Consider the following 23,967-nt stretch of genomic DNA (forward strand, 5'->3'; position numbering starts at 1 on the left):
TGGACTCACTGCACTGCATCCCCAGTGGTGCCAGTCCACTCTCTGGACTCACTGCACTGCATCCCCAGTGGTGCCAGTGCACTCTCTGGACTCACTGCACTGCATCCCCAGTGGTGCCAGTCCACTCTCTGGACTCACTGCAGTGCATCCCCAGTGGTGCCAGTGCACTCTCTGGAGGCACTGCACTGCATCCCCAGTGGTGCCAGTGCACTCTCTGGAGTCACTGCAGTGCATCCCCAGTGGTGCCAATGCACTCTGTAGAGTCACTGCAGTGCATCCCCAGTGGTGCCAGTGCACTCTCTGGACTCACTGCACTGCATCCCCAGTGGTGCCAGTGCACTCTCTGGACTCACTGCGCTGCATCCCCAGTGGTGCCAGTCCACTCTCTGGACTCACTGCAGTGCATCCCCAGTGTTGCCGGTCCACTCTCTGGACTCACTGCAGTGCATCCCCAGTGGTGCCAGTGCACTCTCTGGAGGCACTGCACTGCATCCCCAGTGGTGCCAGTGCACTCTCTGGACTCACTGCGCTGCATCCCCAGTGGTGCCAATGCACTCTGTAGAGTCACTGCAGTGCATCCCCAGGGGTGCCAGTGCACTCTCTGGACTCACTGCAGTGCATCCCCAGTGGTGCCAGTGCACTCTCTGGACTTACTGCAGTGCATCCCCAGTGGTGCCAGTCCACTCTCTGGACTCACTGCAGTGCATCCCCAGTGGTGCCAGTGCACTCTCTGGAGGCACTGCACTGCATCCCCAGTGGTGCCAGCGCACTCTCTGGACTCACTGCGCTGCATCCCCAGTGGTGCCAATGTACTCTGTAGAGTCACTGCAGTGCATCCCCAGTGGTGCCAGTGCACTCTCTGGACTCACTGCAGTGCATCCCCAGTGGTGCCAGTGCACTCTCTGGACTCACTGCAGTGCATCCCCAGTGGTGACAGTGCACTCTCTGGACTCACTGCGCTGCATCCCCAGTGGTGCCAGTGCACTCTCTGGACTCACTGCGCTGCATCCCCAGTGGTGCCAGTGCACTCTCTGGACTCACTGCAGTGCATCCCCAGTGGTGCCAGCGCACTCTCTGGACTCACTGCACTGCATCCCCAGTGGTGCCAGTGCACTCTCTGGACTCACTGCAGTGCATCCCCAGTGGTGCCAGTGCACTCTCTGGACTCACTGTACTGCATCCCCAGTGGTGCCAGTCCACTCTCTGGACTCACTGCAGTGCATCCAGTGTGGTGCCAGTGCACTCTCTGGACTCACTGCACTGCATCCCCAGTGGTGCCAGTGCACTCTCTGGAGGCACTGCACTGCATCCCCAGGGGTGTCAGTGCACGCTCTGGACTCACTGCACTGCATCCCCAGTGGTGCTAGTGCACTCTCTGGACTCACTGCAGAGCATCCGCAGTGGTGCCAGTGCACTCTCTGAACTCACTGCACTGCATAGCCAGTGGTGCCAGTGCACTCTCTGGACTCACTGCAATGCATCCCCAGTGGTGCCAGTGTACTCTCTGGACTCACTGCAGTGCATCCAAAGTTGTGCCAGTGCACTCTCTGGAATCACTGCGCTGCATCCCCAGTGGTGCCAGTGCACTCTCTGGACTCACTGCAGTGCATCCCCAGTGGTGCCAGTGCACTCTCTGGAGTCATTGCAGTGCATCCCCAGTGGTGCCAGTGCACTCTCTTGAGTCACTGCAGTGCATCCCCAGTGGTGCCAGTGCACTCTCTGGACTCACTGCGCTGCATCCCCAGTGGTGCCAGTGCACTCTCTGGACTCACTGCGCTGCATCCCCAGTGGTGCCAGTGCACTCTCTGGACTCACTGCGCTGCATCCCCAGTGGTGCCAGTGTACTCTCTGGACTCACTGCAGTGCATCCCCAGTGTTGCCGGTCCACTCTCTGGACTCACTGCAGTGCATCCCCAGTGGTGCCAGTGCACTCTCTGGAGGCACTGCACTGCATCCCCAGTGGTGCCAGTGCACTCTCTGGACTCACTGCGCTGCATCCCCAGTGGTGCCAATGCACTCTGTAGAGTCACTGCAGTGCATCCCCAGGGGTGCCAGTGCACTCTCTGGACTCACTGCAGTGCATCCCCAGTGGTGCCAGTGCACTCTCTGGACTTACTGCAGTGCATCCCCAGTGGTGCCAGTCCACTCTCTGGACTCACTGCAGTGCATCCCCAGTGGTGCCAGTGCACTCTCTGGAGGCACTGCACTGCATCCCAAGTGGTGCCAGCGCACTCTCTGGACTCACTGCGCTGCATCCCCAGTGGTGCCAATGTACTCTGTAGAGTCACTGCAGTGCATCCCCAGTGGTGCCAGTGCACTCTCTGGACTCACTGCAGTGCATCCCCAGTGGTGCCAGTGCACTCTCTGGACTCACTGCAGTGCATCCCCAGTGGTGACAGTGCACTCTCTGGACTCACTGCGCTGCATCCCCAGTGGTGCCAGTGCACTCTCTGGACTCACTGCACTGCATCCCCAGTGGTGCCAGTGCACTCTCTGGACTCACTGCAGTGCATCCCCAGTGGTGCCAGCGCACTCTCTGGACTCACTGCACTGCATCCCCAGTGGTGCCAGTGCACTCTCTGGACTCACTGCAGTGCATCCCCAGTGGTGCCAGTGCACTCTCTGGACTCACTGCACTGCATCCCCAGTGGTGCCAGTCCACTCTCTGGACTCACTGCAGTGCATCCAGTGTGGTGCCAGTGCACTCTCTGGACTCACTGCACTGCATCCCCAGTGGTGCCAGTGCACTCTCTGGAGGCACTGCACTGCATCCCCAGGGGTGTCAGTGCACGCTCTGGACTCACTGCACTGCATCCCCAGTGGTGCTAGTGCACTCTCTGGACTCACTGCAGAGCATCCGCAGTGGTGCCAGTGCACTCTCTGAACTCACTGCGCTGCATCCCCAGTGGTGCCAGTGCACTCTCTGGACTCACTGCAATGCATCCCCAGTGGTGCCAGTGTACTCTCTGGACTCACTGCAGTGCATCCAAAGTTGTGCCAGTGCACTCTCTGGAATCACTGCAGTGCATCCCCAGTGGTGCCAGTGCACTCTCTGGACTCACTGCAGTGCATCCCCAGTGGTGCCAGTGCACTCTCTGGAGTCATTGCAGTGCATCCCCAGTGGTGCCAGTGCACTCTCTGGAGTCACTGCAGTGCATCCCCAGTGGTGCCAGTGCACTCTCTGGACTCACTGCGCTGCATCCCCAGTGGTGCCAGTGCACTCTCTGGACTCACTGCGCTGCATCCCCAGTGGTGCCAGTGCACTCTCTGGACTCACTGCGCTGCATCCCCAGTGGTGCCAGTGTACTCTCTGGACTCACTGCAGTGCATCCCCAGTGGTGCCAGTGCACTCTCTGGACTCACTGCAGTGCATCCCCAGTGGTGCCTGTGCACTCTCTGGACTCACTGCGCTGCATCCCCAGAGGTGACAGTGCACTCTCTGGACTCACTGCACTGCATCCCCAGTGGTGCCAGTGCACTCTCTGGACTCACTGCACTGCATCCCCAGTGGTGCCAGTGCACTCTCTGGACTCAATGCACTGCATCCCCAGTGGTGCCGCTGCACTCTCTGGACTCACCAGGGTGAATCACCAGTGGTGCCAATGCACTCTGTAGAGTCACTGCAGTGCATCCCCAGTGGTGCCAGTGTACTCTCTGGACTCACTGCAGTGCATCCCCAGTGGTGCCAGTCCACTCTCTGGACTCACTGCAGTGCATCCCCAGTGGTGCCTGTGCACTCTCTGGACTCACTGCGCTGCATCCCCAGAGGTGACAGTGCACTCTCTGGACTCACTGCACTGCATCCCCAGTGGTGCCAGTGCACTCTCTGGACTCACTGCACTGCATCCCCAGTGGTGCCAGTGCACTCTCTGGACTCAATGCACTGCATCCCCAGTGGTGCCGCTGCACTCTCTGGACTCACCAGGGTGAATCACCAGTGGTGCCAGTGCACTCTCTGGACTCACTGCACTGCATTCGCAGTGGTGCCAGTGCACTCTCTGGACTCACTGCACTGCATCCCCACTGGTGCCAGTGCACTCTCTGGACTCACTGCGCTGCATCCCCATTGGTGCCAGTGCACTCTCTGGACTCACTGCAGTGCATCCCCAGTGGTGCCAGCGCACTCTCTGGACTCACTGCACTGCATCCCCAGTGGTGCCAGTCCACTCTCTGGACTCACTGCACTGCATCCCCAGTGGTGCCAGTGCACTCTCTGGACTCACTGCACTGCATCCCCAGTGGTGCCAGTCCACTCTCTGGACTCACTGCAGTGCATCCCCAGTGGTGCCAGTGCACTCTCTGGAGGCACTGCACTGCATCCCCAGTGGTGCCAGTGCACTCTCTGGAGTCACTGCAGTGCATCCCCAGTGGTGCCAATGCACTCTGTAGAGTCACTGCAGTGCATCCCCAGTGGTGCCAGTGCACTCTCTGGACTCACTGCACTGCATCCCCAGTGGTGCCAGTGCACTCTCTGGACTCACTGCGCTGCATCCCCAGTGGTGCCAGTCCACTCTCTGGACTCACTGCAGTGCATCCCCAGTGTTGCCGGTCCACTCTCTGGACTCACTGCAGTGCATCCCCAGTGGTGCCAGTGCACTCTCTGGAGGCACTGCACTGCATCCCCAGTGTTGCCAGTGCACTCTCTGGACTCACTGCGCTGCATCCCCAGTGGTGCCAATGCACTCTGTAGAGTCACTGCAGTGCATCCCCAGGGGTGCCAGTGCACTCTCTGGACTCACTGCAGTGCATCCCCAGTGGTGCCAGTGCACTCTCTGGACTTACTGCAGTGCATCCCCAGTGGTGCCAGTCCACTCTCTGGACTCACTGCAGTGCATCCCCAGTGGTGCCAGTGCACTCTCTGGAGGCACTGCACTGCATCCCCAGTGGTGCCAGCGCACTCTCTGGACTCACTGCGCTGCATCCCCAGTGGTGCCAATGTACTCTGTAGAGTCACTGCAGTGCATCCCCAGTGGTGCCAGTGCACTCTCTGGACTCACTGCAGTGCATCCCCAGTGGTGCCAGTGCACTCTCTGGACTCACTGCAGTGCATCCCCAGTGGTGACAGTGCACTCTCTGGACTCACTGCGCTGCATCCCCAGTGGTGCCAGTGCACTCTCTGGACTCACTGCGCTGCATCCCCAGTGGTGCCAGTGCACTCTCTGGACTCACTGCAGTGCATCCCCAGTGGTGCCAGCGCACTCTCTGGACTCACTGCACTGCATCCCCAGTGGTGCCAGTGCACTCTCTGGACTCACTGCAGTGCATCCCCAGTGGTGCCAGTGCACTCTCTGGACTCACTGTACTGCATCCCCAGTGGTGCCAGTCCACTCTCTGGACTCACTGCAGTGCATCCAGTGTGGTGCCAGTGCACTCTCTGGACTCACTGCACTGCATCCCCAGTGGTGCCAGTGCACTCTCTGGAGGCACTGCACTGCATCCCCAGGGGTGTCAGTGCACGCTCTGGACTCACTGCACTGCATCCCCAGTGGTGCTAGTGCACTCTCTGGACTCACTGCAGAGCATCCGCAGTGGTGCCAGTGCACTCTCTGAACTCACTGCACTGCATAGCCAGTGGTGCCAGTGCACTCTCTGGACTCACTGCAATGCATCCCCAGTGGTGCCAGTGTACTCTCTGGACTCACTGCAGTGCATCCAAAGTTGTGCCAGTGCACTCTCTGGAATCACTGCGCTGCATCCCCAGTGGTGCCAGTGCACTCTCTGGACTCACTGCAGTGCATCCCCAGTGGTGCCAGTGCACTCTCTGGAGTCATTGCAGTGCATCCCCAGTGGTGCCAGTGCACTCTCTGGAGTCACTGCAGTGCATCCCCAGTGGTGCCAGTGCACTCTCTGGACTCACTGCGCTGCATCCCCAGTGGTGCCAGTGCACTCTCTGGACTCACTGCGCTGCATCCCCAGTGGTGCCAGTGCACTCTCTGGACTCACTGCGCTGCATCCCCAGTGGTGCCAGTGTACTCTCTGGACTCACTGCAGTGCATCCCCAGTGGTGCCAGTGCACTCTCTGGACTCACTGCAGTGCATCCCCAGTGGTGCCTGTGCACTCTCTGGACTCAATGCGCTGCATCCCCAGAGGTGACAGTGCACTCTCTGGACTCAGTGCACTGCATCCCCAGTGGTGCCAGTGCACTCTCTGGACTCACTGCACTGCATCCCCAGTGGTGCCAGTGCACTCTCTGGACTCACTGCACTGCATCCCCAGTGGTGCCGCTGCACTCTCTGGACTCACCAGGGTGAATCACCAGTGGTGCCAGTGCACTCTCTGGACTCACTGCAGTGCATCCCCAGTGGTGCCAGTGTACTCTCTGGACTCACTGCACTGCATCCCCAGTGGTGCCAGTGCACTCTCTGGACTCACTGCACTGCATCCGCAGTGGTGCCAGTGCACTCTCTGGACTCACTGCACTGCATCCCCACTGGTGCCAGTGCACTCTCTGGACTCACTGCGCTGCATCCCCATTGGTGCCAGTGCACTCTCTGGACTCACTGCAGTGCATCCCCAGTGGTGCCAGCGCACTCTCTGCACTCACTGCACTGCATCCCCAGTGGTGCCATTCCACTCTCTGGACTCACTGCACTGCATCCCCAGTGGTGCCAGTGCACTCTCTGGACTCACTGCACTGCATCCCCAGTGGTGCAAGTCCACTCTCTGGAGTCACTGCAGTGCATCCCCAGTGGTGCCAGTGCACTCTCTGGAGGCACTGCACTGCATCCCCAGTGGTGCCAGTGCACTCTCTGGAGTCACTGCAGTGCATCCCCAGTGGTGCCAATGCACTCTGTAGAGTCACTGCAGTGCATCCCCAGTGGTGCCAGTGCACTCTCTGGACTCACTGCAGTGCATCCCCAGTGGTGCCAGTGCACTCTCTGGACTCACTGCGCTGCATCCCCAGTGGTGCCAGTCCACTCTCTGGACTCACTGCAGTGCATCCCCAGTGTTGCCGGTCCACTCTCTGGACTCACTGCAGTGCATCCCCAGTGGTGCCAGTGCACTCTCTGGAGGCACTGCACTGCATCCCCAGTGGTGCCAGTGCACTCTCTGGACTCACTGCAGTGCATCCCCAGTGGTGCCAATGCACTCTGTAGAGTCACTGCAGTGCATCCCCAGTGGTGCCAGTGCACTCTCTGGACTCACTGCAGTGCATCCCCAGTGGTGCCAGTGCACTCTCTGGACTCACTGCAGTGCATCCCCAGTGGTGCCAGTCCACTCTCTGGACTCACTGCAGTGCATCCCCAGTGGTGCCAGTGCACTCTCTGGAGGCACTGCACTGCATCCCCAGTGGTGCCAGCGCACTCTCTGGACTCACTGTGCTGCATCCCCAGTGGTGCCAATGTACTCTGTAGAGTCACTGCAGTGCATCCCCAGTGGTGCCAGTGCACTCTCTGGACTCACTGCAGTGCATCCCCAGTGGTCACAGTGCACTCTCTGGACTCACTGCGCTGCATCCCCAGTGGTGCCAGTGCACTCTCTGGACTCACTGCACTGCATCCCCAGTGGTGCCAGTGCACTCTCTGGACTCACTGCAGTGCATCCCCAGTGGTGCCAGCGCACTCTCTGGACTCACTGCACTGCATCCCCAGTGGTGCCAGTGCACTCTCTGGACTCACTGCAGTGCATCCCCAGTGGTGCCTGTGCACTCTCTGGACTCACTGCACTGCATCCCCAGTGGTGCCAGTCCACTCTCTGCTACTCACTGCAGTGCATCCCCAGTGGTGCCAGTGCACTCTCTGGACTCACTGCACTGCATCCCCAGTGGTGCCAGTCCACTCTCTGGACTCACTGCAGTGCATCCAGTGTGGTGCCAGTGCACTCTCTGGACTCACTGCAGTGCATCCCCAGTGGTGCCAGTGCACTCTCTGGAGGCACTGCACTGCATCCCCAGTGGTGCCAGTGCACTCTCTGGACTCACTGCGCTGCATCCCCAGTGGTGCCAATGCACTCTGTAGAGTCACTGCAGTGCATCCCCAGTGGTGCCAGTGCACTCTCTGGACTCACTGCAGTGCATCCCCAGTGGTGCCAGCGCACTCTCTGGACTCACTGCACTGCATCCCCAGTGGTGCCAGTGCACTCTCTGGACTCACTTCAGTGCATCCCCAGTGGTGCCAGCGCACTCTCTGGACTCACTGCACTGCATCCCCAGTGGTGCCAGTGCACTCTCTGGACTCACTGCAGTGCATCCCCAGTGGTGCCAGTGCACTCTCTGGACTCACTGCAGTGCATCCCCAGTGGTGCCAGTCCACTCTCTGGACTCACTGCAGTGCATCCCCAGTGGTGCCAGTGCACTCTCTGGACTCACTGCACTGCATCCCCAGAGGTGCCAGTCCACTCTCTGGACTCACTGCAGTGCATCCAGTGTGGTGCCAGTGCACTCTCTGGACTCACTGCACTGCATCCCCAGTGGTGCCAGTGCACTCTCTGGAGGCACTGCACTGCATCCCCAGTGGTGCCAGTCCACTCTCTGGACTCACTGCACTGCATCCCCAGTGGTGCTAGTGCACTCTCTGGACTCACTGCAGAGCATCCGCAGTGGTGCCAGTGCACTCTCTGAACTCACTGCACTGCATCCCCAGTGGTGCCAGTGCACTCTCTGGACTCACTGCAATGCATCCCCAGTGGTGCCAGTGTACTCTCTGGACTCACTGCAGTGCATCCAAAGTTGTGCCAGTGCACTCTCTGGAATCACTGCGCTGCATCCCCAGTGGTGCCAGTGCACTCTCTGGACTCACTGCAGTGCATCCCCAGTGGTGCCAGTGCACTCTCTGGAGTCATTGCAGTGCATCCCCAGTGGTGCCAGTGCACTCTCTGGAGTCACTGCAGTGCATCCCCAGTGGTGCCAGTGCACCTTCTGGACTCACTGCGCTGCATCCCCAGTGGTGCCAGTGCACTCTCTGGACTCACTGCGCTGCATCCCCAGTGGTGCCAGTGCACTCTCTGGACTCACTGCGCTGCATCCCCAGTGGTGCCAGTGTACTCTCTGGACTCACTGCAGTGCATCCCCAGTGGTGCCAGTGCACTCTCTGGACTCACTGCACTGCATCCCCAGTGGTGCCTGTGCACTCTCTGGACTCACTGCGCTGCATCCCCAGAGGTGACAGTGCACTCTCTGGACTCACTGCACTGCATCCCCAGTGGTGCCAGTGCACTCTCTGGACTCACTGCACTGCATCCCCAGTGGTGCCAGTGCACTCTCTGGACTCAATGCACTGCATCCCCAGTGGTGCCGCTGCACTCTCTGGACTCACCAGGGTGAATCACCAGTGGTGCCAGTGCACTCTCTGGACTCACTGCAGTGCATCCCCAGTGGTGCCAGTGTACTCTCTGGACTCACTGCACTGCATCCCCAGTGGTGCCAGTGCACTCTCTGGACTCACTGCACTGCATCCGCAGTGGTGCCAGTGCACTCTCTGGACTCACTGCACTGCATCCCCACTGGTGCCAGTGCACTCTCTGGACTCACTGCGCTGCATCCCCATTGGTGCCAGTGCACTCTCTGGACTCACTGCAGTGCATCCCCAGTGGTGCCAGCGCACTCTCTGGACTCACTGCACTGCATCCCCAGTGGTGCCATTCCACTCTCTGGACTCACTGCACTGCATCCCCAGTGGTGCCAGTGCACTCTCTGGACTCACTGCACTGCATCCCCAGTGGTGCAAGTCCACTCTCTGGAGTCACTGCAGTGCATCCCCAGTGGTGCCAGTGCACTCTCTGGAGGCACTGCACTGCATCCCCAGTGGTGCCAGTGCACTCGCTGGAGTCACTGCAGTGCATCCCCAGTGGTGCCAATGCACTCTGTAGAGTCACTGCAGTGCATCCCCAGTGGTGCCAGTGCACTCTCTGGACTCACTGCAGTGCATCCCCAGTGGTGCCAGTGCACTCTCTGGACTCACTGCGCTGCATCCCCAGTGGTGCCAGTCCACTCTCTGGACTCACTGCAGTGCATCCCCAGTGTTGCCGGTCCACTCTCTGGACTCACTGCAGTGCATCCCCAGTGGTGCCAGTGCACTCTCTGGAGGCACTGCACTGCATCCCCAGTGGTGCCAGTGCACTCTCTGGACTCACTGCGCTGCATCCCCAGTGGTGCCAATGCACTCTGTAGAGTCACTGCAGTGCATCCCCAGTGGTGCCAGTGCACTCTCTGGACTCACTGCAGTGCATCCCCAGTGGTGCCAGTGCACTCTCTGGACTCACTGCAGTGCATCCCCAGTGGTGCCAGTCCACTCTCTGGACTCACTGCAGTGCATCCCCAGTGGTGCCAGTGCACTCTCTGGAGGCACTGCACTGCATCCCCAGTGGTGCCAGCGCACTCTCTGGACTCACTGCGCTGCATCCCCAGTGGTGCCAATGTACTCTGTAGAGTCACTGCAGTGCATCCCAAGTACTGCCAGTGCACTCTCTGGACTCACTGCAGTGCATCCCCAGTGGTGACAGTGCACTCTCTGGACTCACTGCGCTGCATCCCCAGTGGTGCCAGTGCACTCTCTGGACTCACTGCACTGCATCCCCAGTGGTGCCAGTGCACTCTCTGGACTCACTGCAGTGCATCCCCAGTGGTGCCAGCGCACTCTCTGGACTCACTGCACTGCATCCCCACTGGTGCCAGTGCACTCTCTGGACTCACTGCAGTGCATCCCCAGTGGTGCCTGTGCACTCTCTGGACTCACTGCACTGCATCCCCAGTGGTGCCAGTCCACTCTCTGGTCTCACTGCAGTGCATCCCCAGTGGTGCCAGTGCACTCTCTGGACTCACTGCACTGCATCCCCAGTGGTGCCAGTCCACTCTCTGGACTCACTGCAGTGCATCCAGTGTGGTGCCAGTGCACTCTCTGGACTCACTGCAGTGCATCCCCAGTGGTGCCAGTGCACTCTCTGGAGGCACTGCACTGCATCCCCAGTGGTGCCAGTCCACTCTCTGGACTCACTGCACTGCATCCCCAGTGGTGCTAGTGCACTCTCTGGACTCACTGCAGAGCATCCGCAGTGGTGCCAGTGCACTCTCTGAACTCACTGCACTGCATCCGCAGTGGTGCCAGTGCACTCTCTGGACTCACTGCAATGCATCCCCAGTGGTGCCAGTGTACTCTCTGGACTCACTGCAGTGCATCCAAAGTTGTGCCAGTGCACTCTCTGGAATCACTGCGCTGCATCCCCAGTGGTGCCAGTGCACTCTCTGGACTCACTGCAGTGCATCCCCAGTGGTGCCAGTGCACTCTCTGGAGTCACTGCAGTGCATCCCCAGTGGTGCCAGTGCACTCTCTGGACTCACTGCAGTGCATCCCCAGTGGTGCCAGTGCACTCTCTGGACTTACTGCAGTGCATGCCCAGTGGTGCCAGTCCACTCTCTGGACTCACTGCAGTGCATCCCCAGTGGTGCCAGTGCACTCTCTGGAGGCACTGCACTGCATCCCCAGTGGTGCCAGCGCACTCTCTCGACTCACTGCACTGCATCCCCAGTGGTGCCAGTGCACTCTCTGGACTCACTGCACTGCATCCCCAGTGGTGCCAGTGTACTCTCTGGACTCACTGCAGTGCATCCCCAGTGTTGCCAGTGCACTCTCTGGAGTCACTGCAGTGCATCGCCAGTGGTGCCAGTGCACTCTCTGGATTCACTGCAGTGCCTCACCAGTGGGGCCAGTGCACTCTATGGACTCACTGCACTGCATTCCCTGTGGTGCCAGTGCACTCTCTGGACTCACTGCACTGCATCCACAGGTGTGCCAGTGCACTCTCGGGACTCACTGCACTGCATCCCCAGTGGTGCCGCTGCACTCTCTGGACTCACCAGGGTGAATCCCCAGTGGTGCCAGTGCACTCTCTGGACTCACCGGGGTGCATCTCCAGTGGTGCCAGTGCACTCTCTGGACTCACTGCACTGCATCCCCAGTGCTGCCAGTGCACTCTCTGGACTCACTGCACTGCATCCGCAGTGGTGCCAGTGCACTCTCTGGACTCACTGCAGTGCATCCCCAGTGGTGCCAGTGCACTCTCTGGACTCACTGCAGTGCATCCCCAGTGGTGCCAGTGCAATCTCAGGACTCACTGCACTGCATCCCTAGTGGTGACAGTGCACTCTCTGGACTCACTGCGCTGCATCCCCAGTGGTGCCAGTGCACTCTCTGGACTCACTGCACTGCATCCCCAGTGGTGCCAGTGCACTCTCTGGACTCACTGCACTGCATCCCCAGTGGTGCCAGTGCACTCTCTGGACTCACTGCAGTGCATCCCCAGTGGAGCCAGTGCACTCTCTGGACTCACTGCACTGCATCCCCAGTGGTGCCAGTGCACTCTCTGGACTCACTGCAGTGCATCCCCAGTGGTGCCTGTGCACTCTCTGGACTCACTGCGCTGCATCCCCAGTGGTGCCAGTGCACTCTCTGGGCTCACTGCAGTGCATCCCCAGTGGTGCCTGTGCACTCTCTGGACTCACTACAGTGCATCCCCAGTGGTGCCTGTGCACTCTCTGGAGTCACTGCAGTGCATCGCCAGTGGTGCCAGTGCACTCTCTGGATTCACTGCAGTGCCTCACCAGTGGGGCCAGTGCACTCTCTGGACTCACTGCACTGCATTCCGTGTGGTGCCAGTGCACTCTCTGGACTCACTGCAGTGCATCCCCAGTGGTGCCAGTGCACTCTCTGGACTCACTGCACTGCATCCCCAGTGGTGCCGCTGCACTCTCTGGACTCACCAGGGTGAATCACCAGTGGTGCCAGTGCACTCTCTGGACTCACTTCAGTGCATCCCCAGTGGTGCCAGTGTACTCTCTGGACTCACTGCACTGCATCCCCAGTGGTGCCAGTGCACTCTCTGGACTCACTGCACTGCATCCCCAGTGGTGCCAGTGCACTCTCTGGACTCACTGCAGGGCATCCCCAGTGGTGCCAGTGCACTCTCTGGACTCACTGCACTGCATCCCCAGTGGTGCCAGTGCACTCTCTGGACTCACTGCAGTGCATCCCCAGTGGTGCCAGCGCACTCTCTGGACTCACTGCACTGCATCCCCAGTGGTGCCAGTCCAGTCTCTGGACTCACTGCACTGCATCCCCAGTGGTGCCAGTGCACTCTCTGGACTCACTGCACTGCATCCCCAGTGGTGCCAGTCCACTCTCTGGACTCACTGCAGTGCATCCCCAGTGGTGCCAGTGCACTCTCTGGAGGCACTGCACTGCATCCCCAGTGGTGCCAGTGCACTCTCTGGAGTCACTGCAGTGCATCCCCAGTGGTGCCAATGCACTCTGTAGAGTCACTGCAGTGCATCCCCAGTGGTGCCAGTGCACTCTCTGGACTCACTGCAGTGCATCCCCAGTGGTGCCAGTGCACTCTCTGGACTCACTGCGCTGCATCCCCAGTGGTGCCAGTCCACTCTCTGGACTCACTGCAGTGCATCCCCAGTGTTGCCGGTCCACTCTCTGGACTCACTGCAGTGCATCCCCAGTGGTGCCAGTGCACTCTCTGGAGGCACTGCACTGCATCCCCAGTGGTGCCAGTGCACTCTCTGGACTCACTGCGCTGCATCCCCAGTGGTGCCAATGCACTCTGTAGAGTCACTGCAGTGCATCCCCGATGGTGCCAGTGCACTCTCTGGACTCACTGCAGTGCATCCCCAGTGGTGCCAGTGCACTCTCTGGACTTACTGCAGTGCATCCCCAGTGGTGCCAGTCCACTCTCTGGACTCACTGCAGTGCATCCCCAGTGGTGCCAGTGCACTCTCTGGACTCACTGCACTGCATCCCCAGTGGTGCCAGCGCACTCTCTGGACTCACTGCGCTGCATCCCCAGTGGTGCCAATGTACTCTGTAGAGTCACTGCAGTGCATCCCCAGTGGTGCCAGTGCACTCTCTGGACTCACTGCAGTGCATCCCCAGTGGTGCCAGTGCACTCTCTGGACTCACTGCACTGCATCCCCAGTGGTGCCAGTCCACTCTCTGGACTCACTGCGCTGCATCCCCAGTGGTGCCAGTGCACTCTCTGGACTCACTGCACTGCATCCCCAGTGGTGCCAGTGCACTCTCTGGACTCACTGCAGTGCATCCCCAGTGGTGCCAGCGCACTCTCTGGACTCACTGCACTGCATCCCCAGTGGTGCCAGTGCACTCTCTGGACTCACTGCAGTGCATCCCCAGTGGTGCCAGTGCACTCTCTGGACTCACTGCACTGCATCCCCAGTGGTGCCAGTCCACTCTCTGGACTCACTGCAGTGCATCCCCAGTGGTGCCAGTGCACTCTCTGGACTCACTGCACTGCATCCCCAGTGGTGCCAGTCCACTCTCTGGACTCACTGCAGTGCATCCAGTGTGGTGCCAGTGCACTCTCTGGACTCACTGCACTGCATCCCCAGTGGTGCCAGTGCACTCTCTGGAGGCACTGCACTGCATCCCCAGTGGTGCCAGTCCACTCTCTGGACTCACTGCACTGCATCCCCAGTGGTGCTAGTGCACTCTCTGGACTCACTGCAGAGCATCCGCAGTGGTGCCAGTGCACTCTCTGAACTCACTGCACTGCATCCCCAGTGGTGCCAGTGCACTCTCTGGACTCACTGCAATGCATCCCCAGTGGTGCCAGTGTACTCTCTGGACTCACTGCAGTGCATCCAAAGTTGTGCCAGTGCACTCTCTGGAATCACTGCGCTGCATCCCCAGTGGTGCCAGTGCACTCTCTGGACTCACTGCAGTGCATCCCCAGTGGTGCCAGTGCACTCTCTGGAGTCATTGCAGTGCATCCCCAGTGGTGCCAGTGCACTCTCTGGAGTCACTGCAGTGCATCCCCAGTGGTGCCAGTGCACTCTCTGGACTCACTGCGCTGCATCCCCAGTGGTGCCAGTGCACTCTCTGGACTCACTGCGCTGCATCCCCAGTGGTGCCAGTGCACTCTCTGGACTCACTGCGCTGCATCCCCAGTGGTGCCAGTGTACTCTCTGGACTCACTGCAGTGCATCCCCAGTGGTGCCAGTGCACTCTCTGGACTCACTGCACTGCATCCCCAGTGGTGCCTGTGCACTCTCTGGACTCACTGCGCTGCATCCACAGAGGTGACAGTGCACTCTCTGGACTCACTGCACTGCATCCCCAGTGGTGCCAGTGCACTCTCTGGACTCACTGCACTGCATCCCCAGTGGTGCCAGTGCACTCTCTGGACTCAATGCACTGCATCCCCAGTGGTGCCGCTGCACTCTCTGGACTCACCAGGGTGAATCACCAGTGGTGCCAGTGCACTCTCTGGACTCACTGCACTGCATTCGCAGTGGTGCCAGTGCACTCTCTGGACTCACTGCACTGCATCCCCACTGGTGCCAGTGCACTCTCTGGACTCACTGCGCTGCATCCCCATTGGTGCCAGTGCACTCTCTGGACTCACTGCAGTGCATCCCCAGTGGTGCCAGCGCACTCTCTGGACTCACTGCACTGCATCCCCAGTGGTGCCAGTCCACTCTCTGGACTCACTGCACTGCATCCCCAGTGGTGCCAGTGCACTCTCTGGACTCACTGCACTGCATCCCCAGTGGTGCCAGTCCACTCTCTGGACTCACTGCAGTGCATCCCCAGTGGTGCCAGTGCACTCTCTGGAGGCACTGCACTGCATCCCCAGTGGTGCCAGTGCACTCTCTGGAGTCACTGCAGTGCATCCCCAGTGGTGCCAATGCACTCTGTAGAGTCACTGCAGTGCATCCCCAGTGGTGCCAGTGCACTCTCTGGACTCACTGCAGTGCATCCCCAGTGGTGCCAGTGCACTCTCTGGACTCACTGCGCTGCATCCCCAGTGGTGCCAGTCCACTCTCTGGACTCACTGCAGTGCATCCCCAGTGTTGCCGGTCCACTCTCTGGACTCACTGCAGTGCATCCCCAGTGGTGCCAGTGCACTCTCTGGAGGCACTGCACTGCATCCCCAGTGGTGCCAGTGCACTCTCTGGACTCACTGCGCTGCATCCCCAGTGGTGCCAATGCACTCTGTAGAGTCACTGCAGTGCATCCCCAGTGGTGCCAGTGCACTCTCTGGACTCACTGCAGTGCATCCCCAGTGGTGACAGTGCACTCTCTGGACTCACTGCGCTGCATCCCCAGTGGTGCCAGTGCACTCTCTGGACTCACTGCACTGCATCCCCAGTGGTGCCAGTGCACTCTCTGGACTCACTGCAGTGCATCCCCAGTGGTGCCAGCGCACTCTCTGGACTCACTGCACTGCATCCCCAGTGGTGCCAGTGCACTCTCTGGACTCACTGCAGTGCATCCCCAGTGGTGCCAGTGCACTCTCTGGACTCACTGCACTGCATCCCCAGTGGTGCCAGTCCACTCTCTGGACTCACTGCAGTGCATCCCCAGTGGTGCCAGTGCACTCTCTGGACTCACTGCACTGCATCCCCAGTGGTGCCAGTCCACTCTCTGGACTCACTGCAGTGCATCCAGTGTGGTGCCAGTGCACTCTCTGGACTCACTGCACTGCATCCCCAGTGGTGCCAGTGCACTCTCTGGAGGCACTGCACTGCATCCCCAGTGGTGCCAGTCCACTCTCTGGACTCACTGCACTGCATCCCCAGTGGTGCTAGTGCACTCTCTGGACTCACTGCAGAGCATCCGCAGTGGTGCCAGTGCACTCTCTGAACTCACTGCACTGCATCCCCAGTGGTGCCAGTGCACTCTTTGGACTCACTGCAATGCATCCCCAGTGGTGCCAGTGTACTCTCTGGACTCACTGCAGTGCATCCAAAGTTGTGCCAGTGCACTCTCTGGAATCACTGCGCTGCATCCCCAGTGGTGCCAGTGCACTCTCTGGACTCACTGCAGTGCATCCCCAGTGGTGCCAGTGCACTCTCTGGAGTCATTGCAGTGCATCCCCAGTGGTGCCAGTGCACTCTCTGGAGTCACTGCAGTGCATCCCCAGTGGTGCCAGTGCACTCTCTGGACTCACTGCGCTGCATCCCCAGTGGTGCCAGTGCACTCTCTGGACTCACTGCGCTGCATCCCCAGTGGTGCTAGTGCACTCTCTGGACTCACTGCGCTGCATCCCCAGTGGTGCCAGTGTACTCTCTGGACTCACTGCAGTGCATCCCCAGTGGTGCCAGTGCACTCTCTGGACTCACTGCAGTGCATCCCCAGTGGTGCCTGTGCACTCTCTGGACTCACTGCGCTGCATCCCCAGAGGTGACAGTGCACTCTCTGGACTCACTGCACTGCATCCCCAGTGGTGCCAGTGCACTCTCTGGAGTCACTGCACTGCATCCCCAGTGGTGCCAGTGCACTCTCTGGACTCAATGCACTGCATCCCCAGTGGTGCCGCTGCACTCTCTGGACTCACCAGGGTGAATCACCAGTGGTGCCAGTGCACTCTCTGGACTCACTGCACTGCATTCGCAGTGGTGCCAGTGCACTCTCTGGACTCACTGCACTGCATCCCCAGTGGTGCCAGTGCACTCTCTGGACTCACTGCGCTGCATCCCCATTGGTGCCAGTGCACTCTCTGGACTCACTGCAGTGCATCCCCAGTGGTGCCAGCGCACTCTCTGGACTCACTGCACTGCATCCCCAGTGGTGCCAGTCCACTCTCTGGACTCACTGCACTGCATCCCCAGTGGTGCCAGTGCACTCTCTGGACTCACTGCACTGCATCCCCAGTGGTGCCAGTCCACTCTCTGGACTCACTGCAGTGCATCCCCAGTGGTGCCAGTGCACTCTCTGGAGGCACTGCACTGCATCCCCAGTGGTGCCAGTGCACTCTCTGGAGTCACTGCAGTGCATCCCCAGTGGTGCCAATGCACTCTGTAGAGTCACTGCAGTGCATCCCCAGTGGTGCCAGTGCACTCTCTGGACTCACTGCAGTGCATCCCCAGTGGTGCCAGTGCACTCTCTGGACTCACTGCGCTGCATCCCCAGTGGTGCCAGTCCACTCTCTGGACTCACTGCAGTGCATCCCCAGTGTTGCCGGTCCACTCTCTGGACTCACTGCAGTGCATCCCCAGTGGTGCCAGTGCACTCTCTGGAGGCACTGCACTGCATCCCCAGTGGTGCCAGTGCACTCTCTGGACTCACTGCGCTGCATCCCCAGTGGTGCCAATGCACTCTGTAGAGTCACTGCAGTGCATCCCCAGGGGTGCCAGTGCACTCTCTGGACTCACTGCAGTGCATCCCCAGTGGTGCCAGTGCACTCTCTGGACTTACTGCAGTGCATCCCCAGTGGTGCCAGTCCACTCTCTGGACTCACTGCAGTGCATCCCCAGTGGTGCCAGTGCACTCTCTGGAGGCACTGCACTGCATCCCAAGTGGTGCCAGCGCACTCTCTGGACTCACTGCGCTGCATCCCCAGTGGTGCCAATGTACTCTGTAGAGTCACTGCAGTGCATCCCCAGTGGTGCCAGTGCACTCTCTGGACTCACTGCAGTGCATCCCCAGTGGTGCCAGTGCACTCTCTGGACTCACTGCAGTGCATCCCCAGTGGTGACAGTGCACTCTCTGGACTCACTGCGCTGCATCCCCAGTGGTGCCAGTGCACTCTCTGGACTCACTGCACTGCATCCCCAGTGGTGCCAGTGCACTCTCTGGACTCACTGCAGTGCATCCCCAGTGGTGCCAGCGCACTCTCTGGACTCACTGCACTGCATCCCCAGTGGTGCCAGTGCACTCTCTGGACTCACTGCAGTGCATCCCCAGTGGTGCCAGTGCACTCTCTGGACTCACTGCACTGCATCCCCAGTGGTGCCAGTCCACTCTCTGGACTCACTGCAGTGCATCCAGTGTGGTGCCAGTGCACTCTCTGGACTCACTGCACTGCATCCCCAGTGGTGCCAGTGCACTCTCTGGAGGCACTGCACTGCATCCCCAGGGGTGTCAGTGCACGCTCTGGACTCACTGCACTGCATCCCCAGTGGTGCTAGTGCACTCTCTGGACTCACTGCAGAGCATCCGCAGTGGTGCCAGTGCACTCTCTGAACTCACTGCGCTGCATCCCCAGTGGTGCCAGTGCACTCTCTGGACTCACTGCAATGCATCCCCAGTGGTGCCAGTGTACTCTCTGGACTCACTGCAGTGCATCCAAAGTTGTGCCAGTGCACTCTCTGGAATCACTGCGCTGCATCCCCAGTGGTGCCAGTGCACTCTCTGGACTCACTGCAGTGCATCCCCAGTGGTGCCAGTGCACTCTCTGGAGTCATTGCAGTGCATCCCCAGTGGTGCCAGTGCACTCTCTGGAGTCACTGCAGTGCATCCCCAGTGGTGCCAGTGCACTCTCTGGACTCACTGCGCTGCATCCCCAGTGGTGCCAGTGCACTCTCTGGACTCACTGCGCTGCATCCCCAGTGGTGCCAGTGCACTCTCTGGACTCACTGCGCTGCATCCCCAGTGGTGCCAGTGTACTCTCTGGACTCACTGCAGTGCATCCCCAGTGGTGCCAGTGCACTCTCTGGACTCACTGCAGTGCATCCCCAGTGGTGCCTGTGCACTCTCTGGACTCACTGCGCTGCATCCCCAGAGGTGACAGTGCACTCTCTGGACTCACTGCACTGCATCCCCAGTGGTGCCAGTGCACTCTCTGGACTCACTGCACTGCATCCCCAGTGGTGCCAGTGCACTCTCTGGACTCAATGCACTGCATCCCCAGTGGTGCTGCTGCACTCTCTGGACTCACCAGGGTGAATCACCAGTGGTGCCAGTGCACTCTCTGGACTCACTGCGCTGCATCCCCAGTGGTGCCAGTGTACTCTCTGGACTCACTGCAGTGCATCCCCAGTGGTGCCAGTGCACTCTCTGGACTCACTGCAGTGCATCCCCAGTGGTGCCTGTGCACTCTCTGGACTCACTGCGCTGCATCCCCAGAGGTGACAGTGCACTCTCTGGACTCACTGCACTGCATCCCCAGTGGTGCCAGTGCACTCTCTGGACTCACTGCACTGCATCCCCAGTGGTGCCAGTGCACTCTCTGGACTCAATGCACTGCATCCCCAGTGGTGCCGCTGCACTCTCTGGACTCACCAGGGTGAATCACTAGTGGTGCCAGTGCACTCTCTGGACTCACTGCACTGCATTCGCAGTGGTGCCAGTGCACTCTCTGGACTCACTGCACTGCATCCCCACTGGTGCCAGTGCACTCTCTGGACTCACTGCGCTGCATCCCCATTGGTGCCAGTGCACTCTCTGGACTCACTGCAGTGCATCCCCAGTGGTGCCAGCGCACTCTCTGGACTCACTGCACTGCATCCCCAGTGGTGCCAGTCCACTCTCTGGACTCACTGCACTGCATCCCCAGTGGTGCCAGTGCACTCTCTGGACTCACTGCACTGCATCCCCAGTGGTGCCAGTCCACTCTCTGGACTCACTGCAGTGCATCCCCAGTGGTGCCAGTGCACTCTCTGGAGGCACTGCAGTGCATCCCCAGTGGTGCCAGTGCACTCTCTGGAGTCACTGCAGTGCATCCCCAGTGGTGCCAATGCACTCTGTAGAGTCACTGCAGTGCATCCCCAGTGGTGCCAGTGCACTCTCTGGACTCACTGCAGTGCATCCCCAGTGGTGCCAGTGCACTCTCTGGACTCACTGCGCTGCATCCCCAGTGGTGCCAGTCCACTCTCTGGACTCACTGCAGTGCATCCCCAGTGTTGCCGGTCCACTCTCTGGACTCACTGCAGTGCATCCCCAGTGGTGCCAGTGCACTCTCTGGAGGCACTGCACTGCATCCCCAGTGGTGCCAGTGCACTCTCTGGACTCACTGCGCTGCATCCCCAGTGGTGCCAATGCACTCTGTAGAGTCACTGCAGTGCATCCCCAGTGGTGCCAGTGCACTCTCTGGACTCACTGCAGTGCATCCCCAGTGGTGCCAGTGCACTCTCTGGACTTACTGCAGTGCATCCCCAGTGGTGCCAGTCCACTCTCTGGACTCACTGCAGTGCATCCCCAGTGGTGCCAGTGCACTCTCTGGAGGCACTGCACTGCATCCCCAGTGGTGCCAGCGCACTCTCTGGACTCACTGCGCTGCATCCCCAGTGGTGCCAATGTACTCTGTAGAGTCACTGCAGTGCATCCCCAGTGGTGCCAGTCCACTCTCTGGACTCACTGCAGTGCATCCCCAGTGGTGCCAGTGCACTCTCTGGACTCACTGCAGTGCATCCCCAGTGGTGACAGTGCACTCTCTGGACTCACTGCGCTGCATCCCCAGTGGTGCCAGTGCACTCTCTGGACTCACTGCGCTGCATCCCCAGTGGTGCCAGTGCACTCTCTGGACTCACTGCAGTGCATCCCCAGTGGTGCCAGCGCACTCTCTGGACTCACTGCACTGCATCCCCAGTGCTGCCAGTGCACTCTCTGGACTCACTGCAGTGCATCCCCAGTGGTGCCAGTGCACTCTCTGGACTCACTGTACTGCATCCCCAGTGGTGCCAGTCCACTCTCTGGACTCACTGCAGTGCATCCAGTGTGGTGCCAGTGCACTCTCTGGACTCACTGCACTGCATCCCCAGTGGTGCCAGTGCACTCTCTGGAGGCACTGCACTGCATCCCCAGGGGTGTCAGTGCACGCTCTGGACTCACTGCACTGCATCCCCAGTGGTGCTAGTGCACTCTCTGGACTCACTGCAGAGCATCCGCAGTGGTGCCAGTGCACTCTCTGAACTCACTGCACTGCATAGCCAGTGGTGCCAGTGCACTCTCTGGACTCACTGCAATGCATCCCCAGTGGTGCCAGTGTACTCTCTTGACTCACTGCAGTGCATCCAAAGTTGTGCCAGTGCACTCTCTGGAATCACTGCGCTGCATCCCCAGTGGTGCCAGTGCACTCTCTGGACTCACTGCAGTGCATCCCCAGTGGTGCCAGTGCACTCTCTGGAGTCATTGCAGTGCATCCCCAGTGGTGCCAGTGCACTCTCTGGAGTCACTGCAGTGCATCCCCAGTGGTGCCAGTGCACTCTCTGGACTCACTGCGCTGCATCCCCAGTGGTGCCAGTGCACTCTCTGGACTCACTGCACTGCATCCCCAGTGGTGCCAGTGCACTCTCTGGACTCACTGCGCTGCATCCCCAGTGGTGCCAGTGTACTCTCTGGACTCACTGCAGTGCATCCCCAGTGGTGCCAGTGCACTCTCTGGACTCACTGCAGTGCATCCCCAGTGGTGCCTGTGCACTCTCTGGACTCAATGCGCTGCATCCCCAGAGGTGACAGTGCACTCTCTGGACTCAGTGCACTGCATCCCCAGTGGTGCCAGTGCACTCTCTGGACTCACTGCACTGCATCCCCAGTGGTGCCAGTGCACTCTCTGGACTCAATGCACTGCATCCCCAGTGGTGCCGCTGCACTCTCTGGACTCACCAGGGTGAATCACCAGTGGTGCCAGTGCACTCTCTGGACTCACTGCAGTGCATCCCCAGTGGTGCCAGTGTACTCTCTGGACTCACTGCACTGCATCCCCAGTGGTGCCAGTGCACTCTCTGGACTCACTGCACTGCATCCGCAGTGGTGCCAGTGCACTCTCTGGACTCACTGCACTGCATCCCCACTGGTGCCAGTGCACTCTCTGGACTCACTGCGCTGCATCCCCATTGGTGCCAGTGCACTCTCTGGACTCACTGCAGTGCATCCCCAGTGGTGCCAGCGCACTCTCTGCACTCACTGCACTGCATCCCCAGTGGTGCCATTCCACTCTCTGGACTCACTGCACTGCATCCCCAGTGGTGCCAGTGCACTCTCTGGACTCACTGCACTGCATCCCCAGTGGTGCAAGTCCACTCTCTGGACTCACTGCAGTGCATCCCCAGTGGTGCCAGTGCACTCTCTGGAGGCACTGCACTGCATCCCCAGTGGTGCCAGTGCACTCTCTGGAGTCACTGCAGTGCATCCCCAGTGGTGCCAATGCACTCTGTAGAGTCACTGCAGTGCATCCCCAGTGGTGCCAGTGCACTCTCTGGACTCACTGCAGTGCATCCCCAGTGGTGCCAGTGCACTCTCTGGACTCACTGCGCTGCATCCCCAGTGGTGCCAGTCCACTCTCTGGACTCACTGCAGTGCATCCCCAGTGTTGCCGGTCCACTCTCTGGACTCACTGCAGTGCATCCCCAGTGGTGCCAGTGCACTCTCTGGAGGCACTGCACTGCATCCCCAGTGGTGCCAGTGCACTCTCTGGACTCACTGCGCTGCATCCCCAGTGGTGCCAATGCACTCTGTAGAGTCACTGCAGTGCATCCCCAGTGGTGCCAGTGCACTCTCTGGACTCACTGCAGTGCATCCCCAGTGGTGCCAGTGCACTCTCTGGACTCACTGCAGTGCATCCCCAGTGTTGCCGGTCCACTCTCTGGACTCACTGCAGTGCATCCCCAGTGGTGCCAGTGCACTCTCTGGAGGCACTGCACTGCATCCCCAGTGGTGCCAGTGCACTCTCTGGACTCACTGCGCTGCATCCCCAGTGGTGCCAATGCACTCTGTAGAGTCACTGCAGTGCATTCCCAGTGGTGCCAGTGCACTCTCTGGACTCACTGCAGTGCATCCCCAGTGGTGACAGTGCACTCTCTGGACTCACTGCGCTGCATCCCCAGTGGTGCCAGTGCACTCTCTGGACTCACTGCACTGCATCCCCAGTGGTGCCAGTGCACTCTCTGGACTCACTGCAGTGCATCCCCAGTGGTGCCAGCGCACTCTCTGGACTCACTGCACTGCATCCCCAGTGGTGCCAGTGCACTCTCTGGACTCACTGCAGTGCATCCCCAGTGGTGCCAGTGCACTCTCTGGACTCACTGCACTGCATCCCCAGTGGTGCCAGTCCACTCTCTGGACTCACTGCAGTGCATCCCCAGTGGTGCCAGTGCACTCTCTGGACTCACTGCACTGCATCCCCAGTGGTGCCAGTCCACTCTCTGGACTCACTGCAGTGCATCCAGTGTGGTGCCAGTGCACTCTCTGGACTCACTGCACTGCATCCCCAGTGGTGCCAGTGCACTCTCTGGAGGCACTGCACTGCATCCCCAGTGGTGCCAGTCCACTCTCTGGACTCACTGCACT

Source organism: Anser brachyrhynchus (genome assembly GCF_964034855.1).
Source record: "Anser brachyrhynchus genome assembly, chromosome: 9".
Taxonomy (NCBI): domain Eukaryota; kingdom Metazoa; phylum Chordata; class Aves; order Anseriformes; family Anatidae; genus Anser; species Anser brachyrhynchus.